The 24,670-nt window shown below is 39.3% G+C and overlaps 1 protein-coding gene across 2 annotated transcripts in view; it reads right to left on the reverse strand.

Annotated features, from left to right (window-relative positions):
* Positions 1 to 14,511, reverse strand: part of TFEC (transcription factor EC) — a 183,184-nt gene extending 168,673 nt beyond the window's left edge. Inside the window, exon 1 of one of the 2 annotated variants that reach the window (XM_037888905.2) lies at positions 14,361 to 14,460. The gene's annotated coding sequence lies outside the window, so the exon portion shown is untranslated. Of the gene's footprint in view, positions 1 to 14,360 lie in introns of both variants that reach the window. The other variant, XM_037888906.2, reaches the window with a different exon arrangement.
* Between the last annotated feature and the right edge of the window lie 10,159 nt (positions 14,512 to 24,670).

A 24,670-nucleotide genomic window follows, 5' to 3' on the forward strand; every position in this document is an offset into this window, starting at 1 on the left:
TCAATTTCCAAATATTTTCAGAATGGGAAATTTATCCGAACCAATCCTTTCCCAAGAAGTAGGGTGACCATATAGCAAGTGTGAAAAATCGGGACAGGAGATGGGGTGTAATAGGCGTTTCTATAAGACAAAGCTCCAAATATTGGGACTGTCCCTATAAAACTGGGACGTCTGGTCACCCTACCGTGAGCAATTGTGGTTTCAGTGAATCTGAATTTACTGACAAATTTTGTTGAAAAATTCCCAAGCAGCTCTACTTCTATGTGCTTTATGTATTCTCATAAAGCAGTATAACAATTAGGGCTGTCAATTAATTGCAGTTAACTCAAGTGATTAACTCAAAACAAATTAACTCGATTGAAAAAATTAATCATGATTAATCACAGTTTTAATCGTACTGTTAAACAATAATAGAATACCAGTTTAAATGTATTATAAAAATTTGTGGATGTTTTTCTACATTTTCAAATATATTTATTTCAATTACAATGCAGAATACAAAATGTACAGTGCTCACTTTATATTATTTTTATTACAAATATTTTCACTGTAAAAAGATAACCAAAAGTAATAGTATTTTTCAATTCACCTCATACAAGTATTGTAGTGCGATCTCTATCATGAAAGTGCAACTTACAAATGTAGAATTATTTTTGTTACATAACTGCACTGAAAAACAAAACAATGTAGAACTGTAGAGCCTACAAGTCCACTCAGTTCTACTTCTTTTTCAGCTAATCACTAAAACAAATAAGTTTGTTTACACTTAAGGGAGATAATGCTGCCTGCTACTTATTTACAATGTCACTTGTTAGTGAGAACAGGCATTCACATGGCACTGTTGTAGCTGGCGTTGCAAGGTATTTACGTGCCAGATATGCTAAACATTCGTATGCCCCTTCATGCTTTGACATGTAGATTGCATCTTTTGTTTATCTTTTTTTACAGAGGAAATATTTGTAATAAAAATAATAATATCAAATGAGCACCCTACACTTTGTATTCTATGTTGTAACTGAAATCAATTATTTGAAAATGTAGAAAAAAATCCAAAAATATTTAAAATAAATTTAAATTCGTATTCTATTATTGTTTAACAGTATGATTAAAACCGCAACTAATTTTTTTAATCCTAAATCAACAGAATCCAGGTGGGTTGGGTGCCTTTTATAAGCAGTGCAATCTTAACTCCAAACTACCCTGTTTCTAAAGCCTGCTTTGTTTTGTTTTTTAGAACTTGTGTTCTTGAAAGGTAATATACACTCAACTACCTGTTCCCATAACCTTAGCAAAGTTTTTTCTTGTGAGGGAATTATTATTAACTAAGCCCTGGTCTACACTGGGAGGGGGGGGGGATCGATCTAAGTTACGCAACTTCAACTACGTGAATAACGTAGCTGAAGTCGACGTACTTAGATCGATTTACCGTGGTGTCTCCACCGCGGTGAGTCAACTGTTGCCATTCCCCTGTCGACTCTGCCTGCACTTCTCGCAGCGCTGGAGTACAAGAGTCGATGGGAGAGTGCTCGGGGGTCGATTTATCACGTCTAGACTAGGCGCGATAAATCGATCCCCGCTGGATCGATCGCTGCCCACCGATCCGGCGGGTAATGAAGACATACCCTAAGTCTAACAGATACCTCACGAAAGACTAATACCGCAGAGCCAACCACCTTTTTCAGTAGCATACACAAAATTTACTCCAGGATGGACCCCTTTCTTATCCTAGAAATTCAGGCCCAGCTTCAGCAAGTACTTAACCACATGCCTAGCTTTAAGCCCATAAGTGAAGTCATTGGGATATAAAAGTTAAGAATGTGCTTAAGTACTACAAGAGGCTGAAACTTACTGAATTTTGAATTTCTGAAGAATGCTGTCCTCAAAATAATTGATTTTCAGTGGGAAAAAACACTGAAAATTTTTAAATAAAAATGGTTGTAAAAACGTTGTGATTTTTCAAGGAGCTCTGTTAATTACCTTGCTGAATACAAACCTCCAGAACGTAAAAGTTCTCTCCCAATATCTCTTGCATCATCCACCTGTCTTCAATATGACCACAAGCAGCACCTAGACCATATAGTAAAATCATTGCAGCTTAACTGCTCGCCCTTAAAAGCTTTCCTTTTAAACATTTTATACTGATGGAAATAAAAAAGTACCTGCACATTAACAATAAAGAAGTGTCACCAATAATCCTCTGAAAAACCCTAAAAGCAGTCCTCAAAAGGAAAAATAAATGCTTTCTTAAAACAAAAAAAGCAATGGACAGAGTCTCAAGGGATTTGATTTTTCTATAATTTCAAACCTAGAAATGCAAGACAAAAAAATTCAACTGAGAGGTGCTAAAAATCTTTAAAGCATAATTGAATTCAATTGAATAAAATTAAATGAAAACTGAACTGCCATGTATAAAATAAAACTTAGGAACAGTGGAATAGAGGAAGGACGCTGCTGGCATTTCATCTGAGGAAGCAGCAGTCCTCCAGAATAATCCGCTACATTTGCCAACCAATACAGAATAAAATAACCAACAAAGGCGAAGAACTGTCTCCAGCCTTTGCTAACTATTATGGGAACTTTACAGTGAATAATAGCAATCCCTGATCTCAGCACCAAAATACAGAATTTCCTGGTTAATCATATTGAACGCCAGCAGCTCTCATAGAATCACTGGAAACAAAGGAACAAGAAAATGTCATTAAATCCCATAGAAAGCAGAAGACTCTGAGGCCAATGGCTATTGGGAAGATTTCTACCAAATCTTCCTGGAACACATACAAACAGTAGTTACCATTTCAAAAAAATGAGCCATCATTACCACAGATCAGATATGTGAAAGTAGAGCGCTGAAGGAGGTAGGGCTAAATGAGCATATTGTATGCTTTATTATAGGCTGTTCCAAAGCCCACTGAAGTCACGGGGAAATCTTTTTATGGACTTCAAAGGACTTTGAATGAGGGCCCTAATATGTTTGTTGAATGAAGCAGGGCTTCAGGAGACCTGCCTTATTCAACACTCTGCCGTCTAACTAGTAATTGACAGCATTTTAAAAATCTTTATTTATTTTTTTAAAAACCTAGGAAAATCCATTCCAAAAGCAACATTTAAAATATATTAAGTTTGCAAGATGAGCTGCTCTGATGTTAGGGAAGGTTATCATGCAACTTTAACTCTATTCCCTGAGGCAAATTAATTAGGGTACAGTCTTTAATTGTGAAAAGAAAAGGAGTACTTGTGGCACCTTAGAGACTAACCAATTTATTTGAGCATAAGCTTTCGTGAGCTACAGCTCACTTCATCGGATGCATACTGTGGAAAGTACAGAAGATCTTTTTATACACACAAACCATGAAAAAATCGGTGTTTACCACTACAAAAGGTTTTCTCTCCCCCCACCCCACTCTCCTGCTGGTAATAGCTTATCTAAAGTGATCACTCTCCTTACAGTGTGTATGATGGAATCACATAATATTTTTTCCTCAGGTCCTGCCTCATCCCATGCAGAAATTGGATGGTATGTAGTGCACAATACCAGAAGATAATCCAGCGGTGGATAATAATACTTTGCATATCTGTAAATGTTTTCCATCCAAAGATCTCAAATGTTCTTGTCTAGATATCTATACCATGGTATTCTAGCAACCTAAAAAATGTAAAAGTAAACACATTATCTCTGTCTCCATCATCTAATCATCATGGGGATTTCGTTTGTTTTTGCTTTATTATTCTGGGAAGATCAGGTCAAAGGAATGGGGTTTACAATTTGATCCAATTCATAGGTTATAAAGGGCAGAAGGGACCACTGTGGTGGTCATCTGATATGACCTCATGCATAACACAGATTTGTAGAACTTTCCTAATTTATCCCTGTTGAACTAGAACACATATTTTAGAAAAACATCCAATCTTGATTTAAGAATTGACAGTGGTGGATCTAAAGTCAGTACAATTCATGGGGGGGGGGGGGTTATTTCCTGGAACAGAATTACATAGCCAGTGGTCAAGAAAGCTCTCTCTCCCGCAAGTTTGAAAGTCTCACTCTTGAGTATAACAATTCCACTTCACTAGTAGAACATAGCTCTCATGGAAGGTCATGACCATGTCATATAAGGTAGTGCCTCGGGTAACTTGGGCCAACCCCATGGAAGGGCTTTGAAAATAAGGTCCAAATCCTTTAACTTGATTCTGTATTCAATGAGGAGTAGAAAGTAGAGCACTGAAATAATGTGATATGATCTGCTAGTATTGCTGAGTTACTGGGCAATTGTTTTTCGAACTAATCAAAATGTTGAAGCTGGTGGGTTCATTCCTAAATTCTTAGTGAATAAATCCTTGTGAGGTTGAATAAATATATGTACTCTCATTTTATAGATGGAAAAAAATGAGAAACAGAGTTAATGGCCAAATTGTTTTTAAGTGGCCACTGATTTTTCATGCTTCAATTGGCACCTTCCAATTCTGTGCCTGATTTTCAGATATGCTGCATTTCTACAGCTCCCATTGACTCCAAGGGAGCGGCAGGAGCTCAGCACTTCTGATATATAGACCCCAGGTGTCTCAGGGTAGAATTCTACAAAGTGAGGCACCCAAAATAAATGTCTATTTTTGAATATATTGGTTGAAGTGAGTTGCCCGAGATCAAACAAGAAGTCAGTGCCTGAGCCAGGAATGTAACCAAGGTCTCCCAATGCCAAGACCTGTAGTTTAACCACAAGACCATCTTTCCATAGCATGTGTGATTGTTCCAGGACTTCACTACATTACAATGATCTCATGTAGGTTTTTTTCAAATCCCCTTTTAGAGTAAATGAAAACAAAGACCTACAAATAGGTTTTGAATTACTGTCTCTATCACTTAGGTTTGTGGAGGACACTATCTCCTGGGAGTCATCTGTGTTAATTAAATAAAAAAAAATCTCCATAAGGTCCAAAGCATGCTTAATGAATTAACAAGGAGGCCCCATTGAGCAGAAGCCTTTTAAACTCTAGTGAAACAAATCAATTCACATGTTATTATTATCCACTTAACGAATTAAATCTGTCACTTTATATCATATGAAACCAGTTTTTAGTAAATGCTAATTAAAACCATTAAAAATGGAAATCTGCTTTGAAAGAGCTTATGCAAAGTGTGAATATTGATGCAAAGAGATAGGCCTGTTTGTCCTTATGAATGAGAGAGAGAACTTCTACTATAAGAAGCTGCACTTGCTCTTCTGGGAATAAGAACCTAAGCAGAAATCTAATTAAATCTGAGACACAGAGAAAGGATTCAGAAAGCTGTACTTAAGGGAAAGTCCCATTGCTATTTCAGTGAATGGGCATGATTTGTTTTGAAGCTTCCTATCAAACTTGAACCTTAAAGGCTCAAAAAATTATAAAATAAAATAATAATCAGCCATAAACAAAAAAGATCTCAAAGTGTGTTATCTTTCAAAAATCTCATTTTAAGCCAATCTCTCACAGGTATCCTACCCCATAACACACCAGATGTCAGAGACCAGATTATTTGAGGACTCATGATTTTTGAACACATGGGGTTAGCAATACTGTTATTATAGCAACTGACCTGGCATAGCTGGCTTAGCTAGAGCTAAGCTGGTACACAGAGCACTTTGCTGAGTCTGTCAGCAAAGACCAGGAAATGATGGATTTTTGCATGGAATATGTCTTGCTTTTGGCAACCCTTTTTGTTCCCCCCAGACCATGCCCTTTTCTCCTAAAACAGATAGAAAATGAGTTGATCCAGATGGGTTTCGCCAGGTTTTCTGCCATCAGATTCTAGGCAGAATGATAGTTTAGTATAAAGAAACAAAACAATATTCACAACTAAAATATCCCCCAATGCCTCAGGACACATACAGTACTGTCTAAGCAGTCACACAGTCTCCTTACTTTAAACCTTGCCTTCTTTTCACCCTACTCTTATCCCCTTGTCCTGTATCCATGTGTAAAAACATCTCTTTATTTGGATTGTAAGCTCTTCAAGGCAGCTCACTGTTTGGACACTAAAATAAATATTAAGTAACATTTGCATCTCTGAATTCTGCTGGTAAATTTCACACTTTCCAATGAAAATACATATAAGCCTCACGCCAGAATTTGGCCTTAATAATATATAGTGACACAATAAAAAAACCTAATCTAGATTTGCAATAAAATTAAAATGCACGTTTTTGTGTTTTGTTTTACTTTGAAAATTTTGCAAGAGTTTTCCAGTAACTAGCACTGCAAGTAACAATTTTTAAATCCCCTGCTTCATTCACTCACTTCATTCACATACACAGATATTTTTTCCCTTTCTCTGCATTGTTCTAAATCCTATGAGACTGCAGACTTAAACAGATGCGGCTGAACTATAAACTATAGTTGTTGTCCAATAGTAGTTTACATTGTCACATGCTACAGCACAGGTTTATCAAACCGATTTGCTGAAAAAGGCAGGCAACTACTACGGGAATATTTGATGGTATTTTATTAAGTCACATAAATACAACGTGAGTGTGACTCACTCTCACATGATTTTAAGAGCCCACAAAGAAAAAAAGTATACGAACTTCTCATCCCTGAGACTCAATACCTCATAAATGTTAGATCAGTGCTTTCATTCCAGTTTCACTTCTTGTCAGCGTAACATCCTGAAATAAAGTTATGCAAACATTGGGCCAGATCCTCAGACCAGCTCCAAAGTTGAATTGGGGCCATAAAGTTAGTTTAACTGGCCTTCTGAGGATCTCTCCTACATAAGGGGATTCCCTAGGATGATGGCCAGAGCCAAGATATTATCTCTATGCCAACCCCCCACTGGCCTGAACATAGTGAGATGAGGAAAAACAGATAAGGATGGAGCACCACTGCACTGGCTATCCCCAGCTTGGGGACAGAGTGACTTCCTACCAGCCCCTGAATTAGGGAGCTGCAGAAGTAGTATAAAGTCATCTTTGCCGCCTTCCTCTGATCCTGTGTCAAGATCAGTGCAGCCTCGTCAGAGGATCTGGGTCACTAATACAAATATATTTTTCATGACAATCAAACAGATGTATATAGTTGGGGAGGCATCCTAGTATTTATTTTCTTAAGCCAAGGGCCCAGTTCTAGCATCCTTTCAATCAGGCTAGCCATAGGGAAGTCAAAATATAGAAAAATGGCAGTGTCAGATTCTAAAAGAGAAATAGAAACTAATGTACTAAGAAGGAAAATAGACGCCACAGAGTAAAACAGACAAACAGAGGGCATTTTAACCCTGAAAACCTGGGAACAATCAAGACCAGGATGTTTTTAAAAAGACAAGATGATGTGAAAATAAAAGTATAAATGGAAGCAAACACTGAAATTCTTCTTTAGGTGAAGTGGTAAAACTGCTAAATTGAGATGCATAGTTTCTCTAACAGAATGTTGGGAATCATTAGGAAAGGGGTAGATAATAAGACAGAAAATACCATATTGCCTCTATATAAATCCATGGTATGCCCACATCTTAAATACTGAGTGCAGCTCCCGTCTCAAAAAAGATATATTGGAACTGGAAAAGGTACAGAAAATGCAACAAAAATTATTACGGGTATGGAACGGCTGCCATATGAGGAGAGATTAATAAGACTGGGACTTTTCAGCTTGAAAAAGAGACGAGTAAGATGGCATATGATAGAGGTCTATAAAATCATGACTGGTGTGGAGAAAGTAAATAAGGAAGTGTTATTTACTCCTTCTCATATCACAAGAAGTAGGGATCACCAAATAAAATTAATAGGCATCAGGTTTAAAACAAACAAAAGGAAGTATTTTTTCACACAACACAGTCAACCTATGGAACTCCTTGCCAGAGGATGTTGTGAAGGCCAAGACTATAACAGGGTTCAAAAAAGAACTAGATGAGTTCATGGAGGATAGGTCCACCAATGGCTATTAGCAGGGATAATGTCCCTAGCCCCTGTCTTCCAGAAGCTGGGAACGGGCGACAGGGGATGGATCACTTGATGATTGCCTGTTCTGTTCATTCCCCCTGTGGCATCTGGCATTGGCCACTGTTGGAAGATAGGATACTGGGCTAGATGGACCTTTGGTCTGATCCAGTATGGCTGTTCTTATGTTCTTAGTTCAGACACTAACAAGAGTCCTAATATAGACACCTAATCAGTAGTTCAAGCTCTTTGTATTAACTCTGATTCAGGCCAGCATGCCTACTGCTCTGAAAAAGCTCCATAAGTTTCTTCAGTTGGTATTAAAGTGTGGAAAATATGTAATGTGCTCAGTGTCTGGGAGCTGGAATCCCAGAGGTTTGAGATGGAAGAGATCAAGGAGAATAATTTCATAGAGGTTCTCTTACTTCTTGAGCCCAGGGATCCCACATTTCCCCCACAATCTGTAGAGCCTTCTTGTCAAGGACATTTACTAATTTTATTTTATTTTATTCAAAAGTGATTTCTCCTGTCTGCACTTGAGTCTTTGCTAGTGTTGCTATCAAAGATCAGACTTTGAGAGGGGATGGCAGCTGCGAATTGGCCTAGGTGTTATCTTTCGAGCAGCCTAGGTTAGACAGAATGATATGTAGTAGAAAGAATAAATCCTTTATGCAGGGCCCAGGGGTATCATTCCATAAGATATTTTTTTAAAACAGCACCTACTATTTGAGACAATATAGTGCATTCCAAAGACACCCCCCTCCAGAAAAAAAAATAAAGATCTAAAGATAAAAGTTTATTCTGGCAGGCATAATATAGCAGTCCCCAGTCAGGGATAGATTCTACGAGGCAGGAAAATCATACACACCTTTCAGTACTGTGGGCCTGATTTTCACCACTTTGCACCTTGTGTAGTCAATTATACCTGTGCAAATTAAATGTAAGATGATACCAAGGCAGAATGATAGCATTCTGAACTACCAGGTGCCAATGTGTATACATTCACTATTTACATTGACAGTATTTTATTGTAATAGTTTGGCATTCCATTTTCTATGAAATACATTCTTTTAAAATTTGCTACAGCTGTTGCTGCTTCACTCTTATGCCTTACACTTTTTCCTTTCATTATTAACTATTATTATTATTACTGTGGCACCAGAAGCTCACTGAAACCCCAAACACCTTGATAAATAGAAAGATGAAGCTTCATGGTCGGTATTCTGACCTATGGTACTGAAACATGGCCTATCATGATCAAAACTGAAAAGAAGTTGAACACCATTCAGTCGAAGCATCTCCAAATGATCCAAAACATCAAGAGGTACAAATGCAAGTCAAATGAAGAGATCCACTTCCTAACTAAGCAGGTCCTGCTCTCTCAAACAGTTGCCCAGTGCTCTCTAAGGTGGTATGTCTACCAACTTCCTACAAGAATCATCTCAAACTTTGATCTAGTGAAAACAGGATGGAAAAGAGTTCCCAGAAGATGCTGGATGGTATCAGACTCCTGTCTCTCACAGGTATCCTACCCCATAACACACCAGATGTCAGAGACCAGGACTTTGTGCAGTTATGCTTAGTGGCTGGAGCAGGAGTCAGTAGCCTGGAAGCCCAAGATCAGAACCAGAGCCAGAGGCCAGACACCAGAGCCAGAAATCAGGAACAGGAGCCATAGGTCAGAACCCAGTTAGCCAGAGTAAGGCAAGGCCGAGTCTGAGGGAGAAACATGAGTGGGAACAGACACAGATACTATCACAGCCGTGGGTGAATGTTTTGAGCAGCCACTAAGCTGCTGCAGGACTTAACAGCTGGTCTGCTAATTCTTCCTACCAATCAGGCAGGGTAGCCAATCAGGCAGCCTACTGTAGGCCAGCTGCACTCAGTACGTTGCCCAGAGACTGGCTCTTATTCCTGACATCAGGACAGAACATCATAGAAGCCCAAAACACATTTAGCGTCACCGATGCTATCCAAGTGACAGCAAGAGAACTGACCTAACTCAACTTAGGGGCTGAGTCTTATTGTAAAACTTTTGTCTTATGCTGGTCTTTCAGTGTCTCTTAGTTTCTCTTTCCTTTCATCTTCCTCATTCCCTTTCCCTCTCTTCTTTTACCTATGTGATATTCGATCCCTGCTTTCCTCCATGTTCTTTCAAATCACTCCCATGTCATGGAGAGGATTACTAGAGTGAACAGTGCAACATTATATGTTAAAGAGGAGGAGTAAAAGAGCTGTACAACTCAGAACTGTTTCACACAAATGGTGGAAAACATATGGAATACACTAATGAGAAGTTATTGTCAAGAGTAGAAGTGAGTTCAGACAATAATGTGATAGAAAAAGTAAGTCAAGGGCCAGGTGAAGGAAAAGCAACACAGATTTGAGAGTCAAACAAACAAAATAAAAAGAGCTTCTCAAAGCCAGGACAAATCAGGTTTCCAAATTAGCTCAAAATCCAGAGAAAGAGGCTCTTCAGCACTCATTCCTCTTATAATTTATCCCTCTTGACAGAATAATTCCCTCCAGTTGAGCCCAGCCACAGTCCTCTCACCTTCCAGCCACAGTCCTCTCACCTTCCATAGGCAATTCCTGCAGTGTAGGATGAAATCTGTGATGGGGAAGTGTGTTAAGCTTCTCACCACCAACCAGTGAATGGGAGGTCTCCGAACCTACTCACCCAGAGACTCCTAATTTCCTTTCCAGAGAAAGAAGGGGTAGAGAAATGGGGGGGGGGGGATGCCTAAAATTAACCAAAAAAGGGCATGTATGACATTGTCTTTTTCCAAAACGGCTTGTGTTGTGCAGTCTGTTGAAAGAATATAGATCCCAGGATTTTTGTATCTAAAAATATGTAGTGACATTTGAAAGGAGGAAGTGTGCCCTTGTGTATAAGCAGATGTGGGGATTTCAGCATTGTCATCTTATGCTGTTAAAAATGTTATGAAAATAACTAAATCATTGTTACATATACTCTTAAGGCATCCCCCGCAGTGGAGCATTTACAGGACATCATGTATTTTCCAGACTCTGTGGGCCAGATTCTGATCCCCTTACTCATGTTAAGTAGTTCCTTGCCTCTTGAATAGCCCCACTGAAATCAATAAGACTACTTGTGCAGCATGGTAGTACCCAATGTGAATAAATGCCAAGTATCTCATTGTGTTATGTATTTCTTTTAAAATTGTTTGTTCCTTGATTTTCCAAAAGTGTGAGAAAAAACTGACATTTATAATGTCATTCTTTTTGTGAATTTCTTTTGTAAGAAAATTATTGGTATCTGTCTTATGGATGGAACAAAGCAAACTAAAATTGATGTGCTTTCATATCAATCAGCTCTTATGAAGCTGAATAGTTAAGGTCTGATACTAAATACATGTGTGCATATGCGCTATATGAAATAATTTGACAAATGAGAGACTCTAATGTCAATTAAGCAGTATTTAAAAATATTGAGTTGTATTTTGGACTGACCTCAAATAGTTCAGAGTTGAATAAGCCCCTAAATCTTTTGGATACTTATCTTAATTTTTTAATCACTTTTCCGCAACTGCAACTTTCTCTATTTCCCAGTTATATCAGTCCCACACCAAAATCAGAGCTCTCTCCCATGCCCCACATGCCTCCTGCACCAAATACAATACTAGCGGATTCGCCTAAAACTAGATTTGATGACTCCCATTCTACATTACACCTTATGCTTTATTTTCTTCTCCCAATACCCCGCCTTACCCCAAAATATTCCTGGAATTCATTTACTTTCTTCAGCTGGGATAAGGCCTCCACCACTTCCTTCAAACTTATAATTTTGTCCACATCCACAAAGGAACTCAGGTGTTGCAATGCATAACTTTTAGGCACCTTGAAAAATCACTGGAGACCCAAAAGCCCGGATTAAGTGACTAGGCTCTCTGTAAAACAAATGGGGAGAGATAGGCACCCAAGTATGGGATCCACAAAAGCCAGCATGCTAGGCAGGTGACCACCTGAACTAGCCAACCGCAGATGCTGATGAGAGAGATGTGTCTAAACCCCTCCCTTCTCACAGAGATATGCACCGCAGGCCAGGCTGCAGGGAAGCACCTAACTCTGCTTGCGATCCAGCTAGAAATCCCTCTGCTGGACTCAGGCAGTTCAGGCACCTAAGTCATTCCTTGCAAGAAATGGAGGACAAAGTAGTGCCTTCCTTAGAATTTTTAGCCCATTTGTTAGAGCAGTCACCCAGATGTGAAAGACTCATGTTCACTCGTCCTCCCCTGCCAAGCCTTCCAGCTCTCAGGTGAGTGCTTTAATCACTGAGCTATGGGATATTTTGATGTAGGTGTCTCTCAATATCTCCTGTTGAAGCTATTCCACTTCAGCTAACTACTTAAATAGCCATTGGGCCAGAGAAAGGGAGGGTGCAAATGACTAGATCCCCGCAAATCCATGGGTATCCATTTTATATCTGTGGACCATTTCTGCAGATAGCAGCATGGATGCAGATACAAATTTTGTATCCATGCAGGGCTCTGACGGTAAGAGCCAGGTGGGCAGCTGTGATAAACTGCAGCACTGCTGTGGCAAGGAGACCTGGGGGGCAGGGACACTAGGTAGGAAGCTGCTTAGACGCCATGCCCAGGGCAGGTGGAGGATCTGCCATGGCTCCCCACACCTGCCTACCCGGCTCTTACTGTGACCAGGCTGCGGTTCCGAGCTGCCCCACCCCTGCCCAGAGCTGGGTCAGGGAGAGCCGCACTGGCAGCTGTGGGGAGCCTGGGTCCCTCCACCTGCCCTGGGGGGCAGGGACACGGGCTGGGGGCTGCTTGGGCTGAGAAATGCAGTCTTGCCCCTCTTTTCAGTCAGAATGCTGCTGCAAAGATCATTCTCCTCAGCCATCGCTTTGACTATGTCACCCCCCTCCTTTTTTTTGTGCCTCCCTCCAGTGGCTCTCCCTTTTTTATCACATCAAACATAAGCTACTTGTCTTCACTTTCAAGGCCCTTCATGGCCTAACACGACCTTACCTACCTTCTCATTTTTCCAACAAAGTGACCAAAACATTTGCACTTGCAGTTTTTTTTTGTTGATATTTTTCCTTTCCTGTGTTTTGTAGAAAAATCAGAAACCAAAACCTGAGCTTTTTATGGTTAAAATGTTTGGTTTCCAATAACATAGTAGGTTTTGGTTCAGATTTTCGGTACAAATGTTTAGGTTTTGGTTAAAAACCACCCTTGTTTTCAGTAAACATTTTCCGTTTATGTAAACCAAAATTTTTTACAAAACCTAAACCCTTTGACTGCAAACTGTTTTCAGAAATAAAAATGGTTTAGGTTTTTAACTGGAAACTAACAACTAACAGCTCTAGTTATTAGACCATTGGATCATATAACACTTTGGCAACATCAGAATGATATATAAGGTGGAATTATATGTCCTGTTATTACTTTGGTCTGCTAAGTCTGCCTAGAGAAGTTTGTTTTTCATTACTTGTTTGTTTTATATTTTATTTCTCTCACATGTGCCTCTTTGCAACTAATCTACCTGAGAAATGTATGTACACATGAGTAATTATAGAATCCTAATGATATATGTCACTTGCTGGTGATGCTAGAGAATTTGAGATTTATTGTTATTAATATTATTAGACCAAACATGTGCTAAGTGCTTTAAGAACGTGGCTATATGGATGTATTCAATGTGAAGGCAGTGACTCCTATATGGAATGTAGGAAAATTACCCTTTTGGGGGGAGAGATGTTCTGACACTTTGTAATGAACTGCTGAATGGAACAATACTTAAGTCAATGAACTCAGGAAGTTTCACAGCCTTTATAAGGGCAAATTTTCCCTTTGCAACAATAGGAATTTTGCCTGCATCAGAAGTGCAGGATCACAATCTGAGTAAGGAAGATGATAAATTCTTGCTCCTTGTTTTTTTCTGTAATTAGCATTAAGTATACTATAAGAATACTTACTCCAGCCAGTGCCTACAATTTATGAGCATTAAATTTACACACAAGTTTGTAAGACAGTTTTTAAAAAATACACTGAAGAATGAAACTCAAACAGGAGTGTATTTAAACATAATATCTGCTTAGCTTCAGCCTCATGAAAATTTACAATTTATGATACAATTTAAGAAAGCAGAGTATCAACTGAATTTTAGAGCCAGTATTGAATTCCACAGCATACACACAGCTGTCTATGAATAAATGTTTGTATTATTGTAACGTGTCTCCTTTGCCCCCAACTTTTCATTGACTGGTTAAACTTTGGTCTAAACTAAGATTCCAAGCTCTATGAGGACAGGGAATGTCTTTTTCTATAAGTCTAATATAGATTCCCAAACTTGTTGGGATCTCTAGGCACAATGTAATACAAATCAATCATCTATTTAAAGACATTTTAATGCTCACAACTTGCTATAATGAAGGTACTACATATGTACTGCCTGTAAAATTATTCAGAAAAATATTACCTTCAGTAATGTCTCAGGCATATGATCTGCTGTATGTATTTTCTTCACTGGCTTTTCAGACACAGTACGTGCTTTCCTTCAGTTTTAAATGAGCAGTTCTGTTCCCCGAAGAGAGGTCAAGCTATATCAACCCAAGTTGCTTCCTCTTTTTCACATCAGACTCATCTCTCATTTATTAAACTAAAATGTTCAACAGAATGACTAATAATACAGTACCACTGTATTAACAGTTCACAGCCAACTGAGTTATTTTAGCATGTTTCTTGAAGAAGAAGAACAGGGTGCTTTTTAAAAACGCCTATTCCTCTAAAATTATCCCACTGCAGGTGCCTGAAAAAGTACGATATTCCTTACCCAAAATACAATATACCATGTTACAGAAAAAACAACCACCCAAAGTGCACACTTTCATTTCAATAGATTATATTAATTCCCAGTCTCAAAAATTAAATAAAATTGGACAAATGAATATTTATCTTTATTGTCCAAGTATGTTAATGCAAAATATACATAACATTTTAATATGAGTTTGATTTCTCTCGTTATATAATTTAGATCTTTCAATAAATCAATATTAATTATTATATATAGTGTGTATATAATATAAAATGTTATATGATATTGATATATATCTTTAAAGCAGGATGTACACAATTTGGTGGGGGGTCTACCTATAATATTGACATTTGGATTCAGGCATTAAAGTATATGCCATTTCATCATTAAAGTTTTGGGTAAAGAAGCACAATTTTTTGGCTGAAAATGGTGCTGAATACAGTTTCTCCTCAGTTACGTTTGCTGCTGAACTTGTTAGAGCTAGTTCAACTGGATATTTTCGCCGAGTGTAGTTGGAGGATTTTGTGAAGTAAATTCTGTATTTCAGACCTCACTACTTCATTAGTGCTGGTCCTTCTGTACCCATGGAATGGCTTCTCTGAACAGAGAAAAGTTTCCTCTGGTAGAGATTTTACAAAACAGCAATTTGGAGCTGATTTCAAAAGGCATCTATTTGGAGCTCACACCAATCTTTTCTAAACCATTACAATTAAGAGCTAATGATTAGGGTTTAACCCTCTAAGAACCTACTTGCAACTTTTGAATCCAAATACCAAGATTATAGTTAGACCCACCCATCCTTCCCCCCCTTTTTTAATTTCCCCACACAGTCAGTTGCCAAACTATTTGGCAAGTTTGCTGCTGATGTGCCATTGACCAATAAAAACATTAGTGGCCCAGGAATATCAACTCTGCCTGACAGCCAGACTGAAAATAAAAGGCCTTCAATTAGACATTGATCATCCAATTTCAGCACTCCGTACTAGATCCTCCCATCACTATTGGGAATTCACTGGAGCACCCATCCCTGTCTGTATGTTGGATGTAAACAAGATGATGGAATATGCATTGATAATTCTAAGAACAGCACCAAACCCTCTCTGCTGTTGTGTTATTTTGCTTGCCTTAAAATTCCCCAGAGTAGACCCATCCCCCATCCTCCTACCCACCCATGCAAAATATTGTGTCTAGTTATAAAAGTTAATTTGCACTTTTTTTTGATAGCACTCTTAGGAAAAGTGTGTTGGAAACTATAATGTTTGGGAAATGTTATGTTCCTCATCATTTGACCTCTTACACCTATGTAAGTTCTCACAACACAAGCAGTACACTGGGTAGGAGAGAAACAAATGGTAGAAATAGGTAACATATTAATGTGTGTTAATAGATTTCATCTACTCAGTGGTATATATACCCATCTTTTGGGTCCAATCCTACTTCCTTTGGCATCAGTAGCAAATTCCCATTGACTTAATTAGAGCAAGAGCTTCAACTGAACACGGAATTTATCCTATTGATACTATACAGAGTTCTCAAGAGTCATGTCTCTTAAATATCTTGTCTGTCTTTATAGAATAGATTGGTTCTCACATCAGTCAAGCTGAAGTGGGAAAGAAAGATAATAGAATATCAGTAATCTTTCCTATTTTGTTGTTGAAAGTTTTGTATACTTCCCTACTTCACTCTTTATTCAGTTCAAATACTTTTAAAACTAATTACGGTCTAGTTCTTGTTAGAAACTCCCAAGAGGTGCCGTTGTGGCAGACGCTGGAGTTTAACTGCTGAGTCACTGTCATCTGACTGTACCACAAATGACTTGAATATTTTTTCTAAATTTACTGGATTGTATCAACAACATGTTAAAATCACAAGACCTTGGCAACATTTTTAACTTTCCTTTATCACATATCCCAATTTGGACATAACTATTACAAAAACTTGGTGATGCTACTGGAGAATTGTGGCAAGCTGTTCAGGAGAGTGGAGTTTATGAATTTAATCTCCATCACTCAGTAGGGGTGCATGTCATTGTGATCTTGGAAGTGTCCTATTGGTTTCTATTTTTAAATGTAATATTCATAAGTTTAAAAAAAAACATTCTGGAAACTCTTGACACCTAGCAAAAAAATTCAGAAGATGCTAGCCATCCAAAGCAGATGTAATGAAATAACATACAGAACTATCTTATGACGGCATTAGAGATTTGTGTATGGAGGGTTTAGTGTACAAAAGTTAAAATAAATGTGTGACAGGGACAGCACATAATAGGAGAAAAAGAAAAGAGAATTACCAGAATAGGGACTCTCCACACCCCAAAAATATATTTGCAAGAGAATCCAAAACAGATTTCTGCGAGTCAGACTCTGATACCATTGCTCATGCTGAGTAACATCTTTATTCATGAGTGCTCCCTCTGATTTCAGAGAGACTACTCAAGGACTACGGTACTATTGAACATGAGTAAGGGTGTCAGCCCCTGGCCCGGAGTTCATCTACAGTTTAGACGTCTCGTGTATACATATCTATCATTTACAGGTGGACTTTTCAAAAGTACTCAGCAGTTCCATTGGCTTCAACAAGAGCCTAGTTACATCAACGCAGAGCACTTCGGTTTTAAAACTGTAAGGTAAAATATATTTCAATCATTTTATAAGTAGGCTAAATACAATCACAGAAATAGAGCTAGATAAAGAAGCCCAGTCTTAGAAAGAAAAGTTTTAATAAATTTTAAGCATCTAGCACAGAGTGAATAACCAATGAAGCAAATATAAATTCAGGGTACATCTACAAAGTTCTACCCAGTTCAAGATGATGTAGCCACGCTAGCTCTCCTGGAGCTAGTGCGCTAAAAACAGAATGTAGCTGCAGCAGTGAGAGTGAAGGAGGGTTAACTGTCCTGAGTGCATACCTGTCAGAGATCCTAAGTACATACTCAGGACAGTTAGCCTCTCCTGCCACTCACACTGCTGCGGCTCCACTATTTTTAGCGCACTAGCTCGATCAGAACTAGGATGGATACATCATCTTGAAGTGGGAATCACAGCCCCAGCTCAAAGTGTAGATATACCCTCAGAGGTATTTAAGCAATGATCATCAATATTCTGAAACTGCCAACTTTTCTTCTGGACATGGATCTCATGATGGTGCTCATTGCCCTTATGACCTGTTAGCTAGATTAATGTGTGTTTTATATGGGCGCTGTCCCTCAGGAGTATGAGTGTATGCATACAGACAGGCAAACACACCTGAGGATGCCTCCTCCCCACCACGGACTCTTCTGGCTGCCTGATATCCAATCGCAAAGCAGATACTGACCCATATTCTGGGCTGGGGAGGGATGATTGGGATGGGATAAATGGAGGGGAAGGGTGGGCATCAGCAAGCCGGTTGTGGCTCTTCTCTCATGGCAGTTTTGTGCCAGCCTCACTGGAGTTTAGATGAGCCTAAAAGTAGAACTGATCAAATGGCATTCAATCACCTCTATATCCGGTCACATATTAACTAGGGAGTGTATTACTTGACAGATACTAGTAAAATATGTCAAATAAATTCAATATTGTTCTTCTATGTTGAATGACAATTTGTTACCAAACAATATAACTAAGGTTCAAACATTTTATTCTTTTACATTAAGAGGGCACATGAGTTAGGGGATGAGGACTGCATGATAGTACGTGTATTTTTCTACTCTGGCTAGTAAGCTTAGTCTTCAGGCTAGCACATGCTAGGTAAATTTTTCAAGCTCTAAACCATTGGGTACTATTGTACAATGTATCCATTGCTAAAAAAAACTCACAAAACCTAATTACAGAACTAGATAAACCACACACCTCAAACTCTGTTTCTTTTTCTGTGTGAGAGGAAAATACTGAGGGAGTGCTGAGCTGAAGTTTAGTTCTGAAAGGAGTTAGAGGCCCATGGTCATTTGATCTCTTGTGGAAGTGAGTTCCATAGGCCAGGACGAGCTGCTATGAAAGTCTGGCACCTCCACTCCTAAACCTTGAGAACAGTATTGGTCAGTGTCATTGTTCCAGTAGAATGTAGTTATTGTGGGAGGTCAGAGTCATGGAGCCACCTTGATCAGGACTCTGCATTCAACAGGGATCCAGTGCATAGAAAGTGGAGGACCAGCACCAGGATGATGTGTTTACAGGGACCAGTACTGCTATGCAGACATTCTGCTTCAGTTTCTACCAGCTGGAGCTTTTTAGAGTTAATGGCTTCACTAGTTATCTCCAAGTTGGAACTCGAGGGAACACTGACCATACATGCACTAGAACTATTAAAGTAGATACAATAATTGTTAACAGCTTTGTTTATTTTTCAACTATTTTCTTCAAATATAGCTGATGCATGATTTTAAGCAGAGTCAGCTATATGGGACGTTAGAAGGGGTAGCAATGAAGTGTTTTCATCTAGAGAAACAAAGGTTAAGTTAAAATATCATGTTCAGAGTACACCTGATCCATTGTCTACAGCCAGGCTCTACGATACAACCGCATTTGCTCCAACCCCTCAGACAGGGACAAACACCTACAAGATCTCTATCAAGCATTCTTACAACTACAATACCCACCTGCTGAAGTGAAGAAACAGATTGACACAGCCAGAAGAGTACCCAGAAGTCACCTACTACAGGACAGGCCCAACAAAGAAAATAACAGAACGCCACTAGCCATCACCTTCAGCCCCCAACTAAAACCTCTCCAACGCATCATCAAGGATCTACAACCTATCCTGAAGGATGACCCATCATTCTCACAGATCTTGGGAGACAGGCCAGTCCTTGCTTACAGACAGCCCCCCAGACTGAAGCAAATACTCACTAGCAACCACACACCACACAACAGAACCACTAACCCAGGAACCTATCCTTGCAACAAAGCCCGTTGCCAACTGTGTCCACATATCTATTCAGGGGCACCATCATAGGGCCTAATCACATCAGCCACACCATCAGAGGCTCGTTCACCTGCACATCTACCAATGTGATATATGCCATCATGTGCCAGCAATGCCCCTCTGCCATGTACGTTGGTCAAACTGGACAGTCTCTACGTAAAAGAATAAATGGACACAAATCAGATGTCAAGAATTATAACATTCAAAAACCAGTTGGAGAACACTTCAATCTCTCTGGTAACTTGATTACAGACCTAAAAGAGGCAATACTTCAACAAAAAAACTTCAAAAACAGACTCCAATGAGAGACTGCTGAATTGGAATTAATTTGCAAACTGGATACAATTAACTTAGGCTTGAATAGAGACTGGGAGTGGATGGGTCATTACACAAAGTAAAACTATTTCCCCATGCTTATCCCCCACCCCCACCCCTCACTGTTCCTCAGACGTTCTTGTCAACTGCTGGAAATGGCCCACCTTGATTATCACTACAAAAGGTTTCCTCTCCCGCCCCCCCTTCCCCTCCCCCCCCCGCTCTCCTGCTGGTAATAGCTCACCTTAAGTGATCACTCTGGTTACAGTGTGTATGGTAACACCCATTGTTTCATGTTCTCTATGTATATAAATCTCCCCACTGTATTTTCCACTGAATGCATCCGATGAAGTGAGCTGTAGGTCACGAAAGCTTATGCTCAAATAAATTTGTTAGTCTCTAAGGTGCCACAAGTACTCCTTTTCTTTATGTTCAGAGTAATAACAATCAGTATGAACAATTTTCTTTGAACTTTTTCTTTAAAGCCATCCATGAATTATGCTGGACCTCCAAAACAATAGAGTTTGAGATGGAGGTGGGAGGGGGGTGAATGGCACATCTGTACCAGCAGACAAATATAAAATAATCCTGGCACCTGTAATTTGTCTTTCCTCCTTGGTGTTTCATGTGATCACTTGTTTCAAGTGCCCAATGGCTGCTGCCGTCCAGCTTCCTATTCTATATCAACCAGCCACTGGTACATTATATGTTTTTTGGGTATGAAAAATGTACCTAATACTTAAGATGACTATCTTCTAAAATGAAAGGCTTTAAATCCCCTTGAAAAGGGGCTAATTCTAGTTCTCCCCAGGCCAGGGAGCAGGATATTCCATAGTTATAGGGCTATAGAAGAAAAGATAAGATTGGTACATCTTCTGCATATGCAAGACTAGATTCCATCAGCCTTCTCCTAGTGGACATTTTAGTCATAAAGTATGTAGTGGACCCAGTCTATTAATGGCTTTAAAAGTTACACCCAGTAGATCTTTAAAGATCTATTTCCCCAGAAGAATTTCTAGAGATGATAGTAGCTAAACAAATGTGTCTCCATGGGGAAAGCTGCAATGGATAAAATAAAATACCAGGAAATAATTTTTTAAAATATCAGACAAGGAAGCAATAAAAATTGTGATATTTAAAAAAATAAATATAGCAAAAATAAATAAAAATGTGTATATTTCTATTTAACTGCAGCAAAATGGGGCCTCTACCCTGACTGGGGCTTTTCCATGATTCTCTAATACAAATAAAGAATAAAAATTAAAAGAAAAGAAAAGGAATCATCATAACCATTAACAACAGCAATGAATTATTACAAAGAACACCAAAAATACTTTACAGACCCATAAGGTGGCAGCAAACTTCTTCTGTAGCAGGAGTTGGGAATTAGTAACATCATTCTGCTGTCTCTTGCAAAGAGATTCTGCAGTTTGATGTATTTCATTCTACATTAGGAAAAAAACAACAAGAGTTACTGATATACTGAAGTTTATTTTAAGCACATAGCTTTCCACAGTAAAGACTCACAAAAGTCCTGACTAGAAACATTAGAGGTTTCAGTGCACTGACACTGAATCGCAATTAGCCTGCTGGAAAAGTTTCGTATGATAGAAATACCATGTGCCAGATTTCAGTCTAATTGACAAGTGTTTCAATCCAATGTAAATCTATTGGTCCTAGGTCTACAGCAATATCAAAATGCTTTGGCTATTAAAGTGAGAAAAACTAATAGCATGGATTATGCAACAGTTCCCGCTTTAAAAATAAAAAAGCCAGCCTCATGATTTTTTGGGGCCTGCATCTTGATTTTTAAACTCTTGGGGTTGTTAATACCGAGGCTGTTCTTTGCATATGTTCTTGAAGACTGGATGCAACTGTCCTGCTGCCTTTCTTCAAGTTCCTGAAGGCACTCCTCTGGGACCTAGCTTACCCCATTCCAGGCACATGTTGCTTCCCTTTGTTAGGAAAACGAGGACATGGGAGAGATGACTAGGAAGGCCACCTTTCAGGTTCTGAAGGGTCTGTACCATCTGTCACATGCAGATATCATGGCCTCTGGCTGGTACTGGAAGTTTTTTTCTGCTAGATGCACTTGGGTACCGCTTGCTGGAATCTGGTGCTTCATGTGACATCGCATAAACAGAAATCCCTAATATCTGATGGAGGAAATGCGGTTCCACAATAAAGGCATGATTCTACTCCAAAAAGCTACTCTCTAAGACAAGTGCTGTAGGGTTCCATGTTAAATATCTCTCAATGTCTCCCCAGTCAATTTTCTTCAGCTTACAAATGAAGGATTTTTCTCCCTGGGCTGCCAGCCCTGCACAATCAGCCTAGGATTTGAAAGCCAAGCTGTGTTCTTTTTGGCTTGTGCACCATCACCAGGAATAAAGCCTGTTAATCTGAGTCAGCATTATCTTCCATGGATTTTCCAGCAAGCTAGGTAATTTCAACTGAATGGGAAAGCGCCTTGTGGGAAGGCTATAACAACAGGGATGCTTAGCACTAGGACTAAGGAAGAGACAATGGGCCTTCATCTAAACATCTCTGCTTTCCATGAGGGTCTCAAGATCCACAGGATTTCCAACTATAGCTTTAGCGGATCTCACACCTTGCTTATTCTGTGAAGGGACAACTTTATGGTTCCCTGGCCTTTACACAGGTGTTTCCCATGTCTAGACCTCAATTAATTTCTTACTATTACTTGTGGTATGAGTAACACTGTTGTCCTAACTCCTGTACTGCAGTAAAGAATGATTGGATGATGCATGCAACATACTCTTAATAGCTAAGATAAAAATAAATTAACATGGAATTTGTTGATATGGAAACATAAGTTGTCCCTGACCTTAGAGAAATGTCATTCTTCCCTGTCTATTTTATGTATTACTGTAAACCATCTGTTTTTATACTACCCTGACTTAATGCAGATATAGTGACCATATTTTACCTTGTCATGTACAAAGTACCAATATTAATCATTATAGATTTTTAAAATTAAGAAGAGGGAAATGAGTTTTTTTAAGAAAACAAACTTCACATCTGCTCAATGACCTAATGTGATATTAGCTTGGCTAAACTTGTTGAAATATAGAGCCGAAAATAGAGCAGCATTGCTGAGAAAATTTATGAGTTGAACTTTTACTTTGAAGAATTGTGATTCTTCATCAGTACTGTACTTTCTTTTTTGGACTTTGTTCAAAAGCTAAGTTAACTTTGACTCTTGGGAAAAAGCAGGACAAGAAATAAAACTTCTCGTCTGTGTAACAAAAAGTAAATCTTTCAAGGCCTGGAAGAAGCTCCTGCCTCCAGCAAATATATATTTGAGACAGTTCTAAAGAAACAGTAATAAACACAGTGATTCAGTTCTGAAGTGTTGTGTCACTAGTTGACTAAAATAACAGAAGCAAATGACCTTTACAAAGAAACCTTCCTCATCCAACACTATGTTCAAGATCTTTGATGATTTCCTGTCAGACAGAAAGGGGCAGATTCTCTGGTAGAATCATAGGATTGGAAGGGACCTCAGTAGGTCATCTAGTCCAACCCACTGCTCAAAGCAGGCCCTAATCCCCAACTAAATCATCCCAGCCAGGGCTTTATCAAGCCTGACCTTAAAAACCTCTAAGGAAGGAGATTCCACCACCTCCCTAGGTAACCCATTCTAGTGCTTCACCACCCTCCTAGTGAAAAAGTTTTTCCTAATATCCAACCTAAACATCCCCCACTGCAACTTGAGACCATTACTCCTCATTCTGTCATCTGCTACCATTGAGAACAGTCTAGATCCAACCTCTTTGGAACCCCTCTTCAGGAAGTCGAAAGCAGCTATCAAATCCCCCCTCATTCTTCTCTTCTGCAGACTAAATAATCCCAGTTCCCTCAGCCTCTCCTCATAAATCATGTGTTCCAGACCCCTAATCATTTTTGTTGCTCTCCACTGGATGCTTTACAATTTTTCCACATCCTTCTTGTAGTGTGGGGCCCAAAACTGGGCACAGTACTCCAGATGTGGCCTCACCCATGCCGAATAGAGGGGAACGATCACGTCCCTTGATCTGCTGGCAGTGCCCCTACTTATACAGCCCAAAATGCCGTTAGCTTTCTTGGCAACAAGGGCACACTGTTGACTCATATCCAGCTTCTTGTCCCCTGTAATCCCTAGGTCCTTTCTTGCAAAACTGCTGCCTAGCCACTTGGTCCCTAGTCTGTAGTGGTGCATGGGATTCTTCCGTCCTAAGTGCAGGACTCTGCACTTGTCCTTGTTGAACCTCATCAGATTTCTTTTGGCCCAATCCCCTAATTTATCTAGGTCCCTCTGTATCCTATCCCTACCCTCCAGCATATCTACCACTCCTCCCAGTTTAGTGTCATCTGCAAACTTTCTGAGGGTGCAATCCACGCCATCCTCCAGATCATTAATGAAGATATTGAACAAAACTGGCCCCAGGACCGACCCTTGGGGCACTCCTTTTGATACCGGCTGCCGACTAGACATGGAGCCGTTGATCACTACCCATTGAGCCACACGATCTAGCCAGCTTTCTATCCACCTTATAGTCCATTCATCCAGCTCATACCTCTTTAACTTGCTGATGTGGTGTAACTGTCAGTATAAACTGTTTCTAAAACCAGTATAATCAGCCAGGAAAAATCACTTGAATATAATGATGATCCTCTCAATTGTGTAGAGCCAATACAGGGGTTCTTACTCCAGTCATCTTCTCTGCTGTCTGTGTAGCAGGAGAAAAGGGTTG

This window comes from Chelonia mydas, chromosome 1 (assembly GCF_015237465.2).
Source record: "Chelonia mydas isolate rCheMyd1 chromosome 1, rCheMyd1.pri.v2, whole genome shotgun sequence".
Taxonomy (NCBI): Eukaryota; Metazoa; Chordata; order Testudines; family Cheloniidae; genus Chelonia; species Chelonia mydas.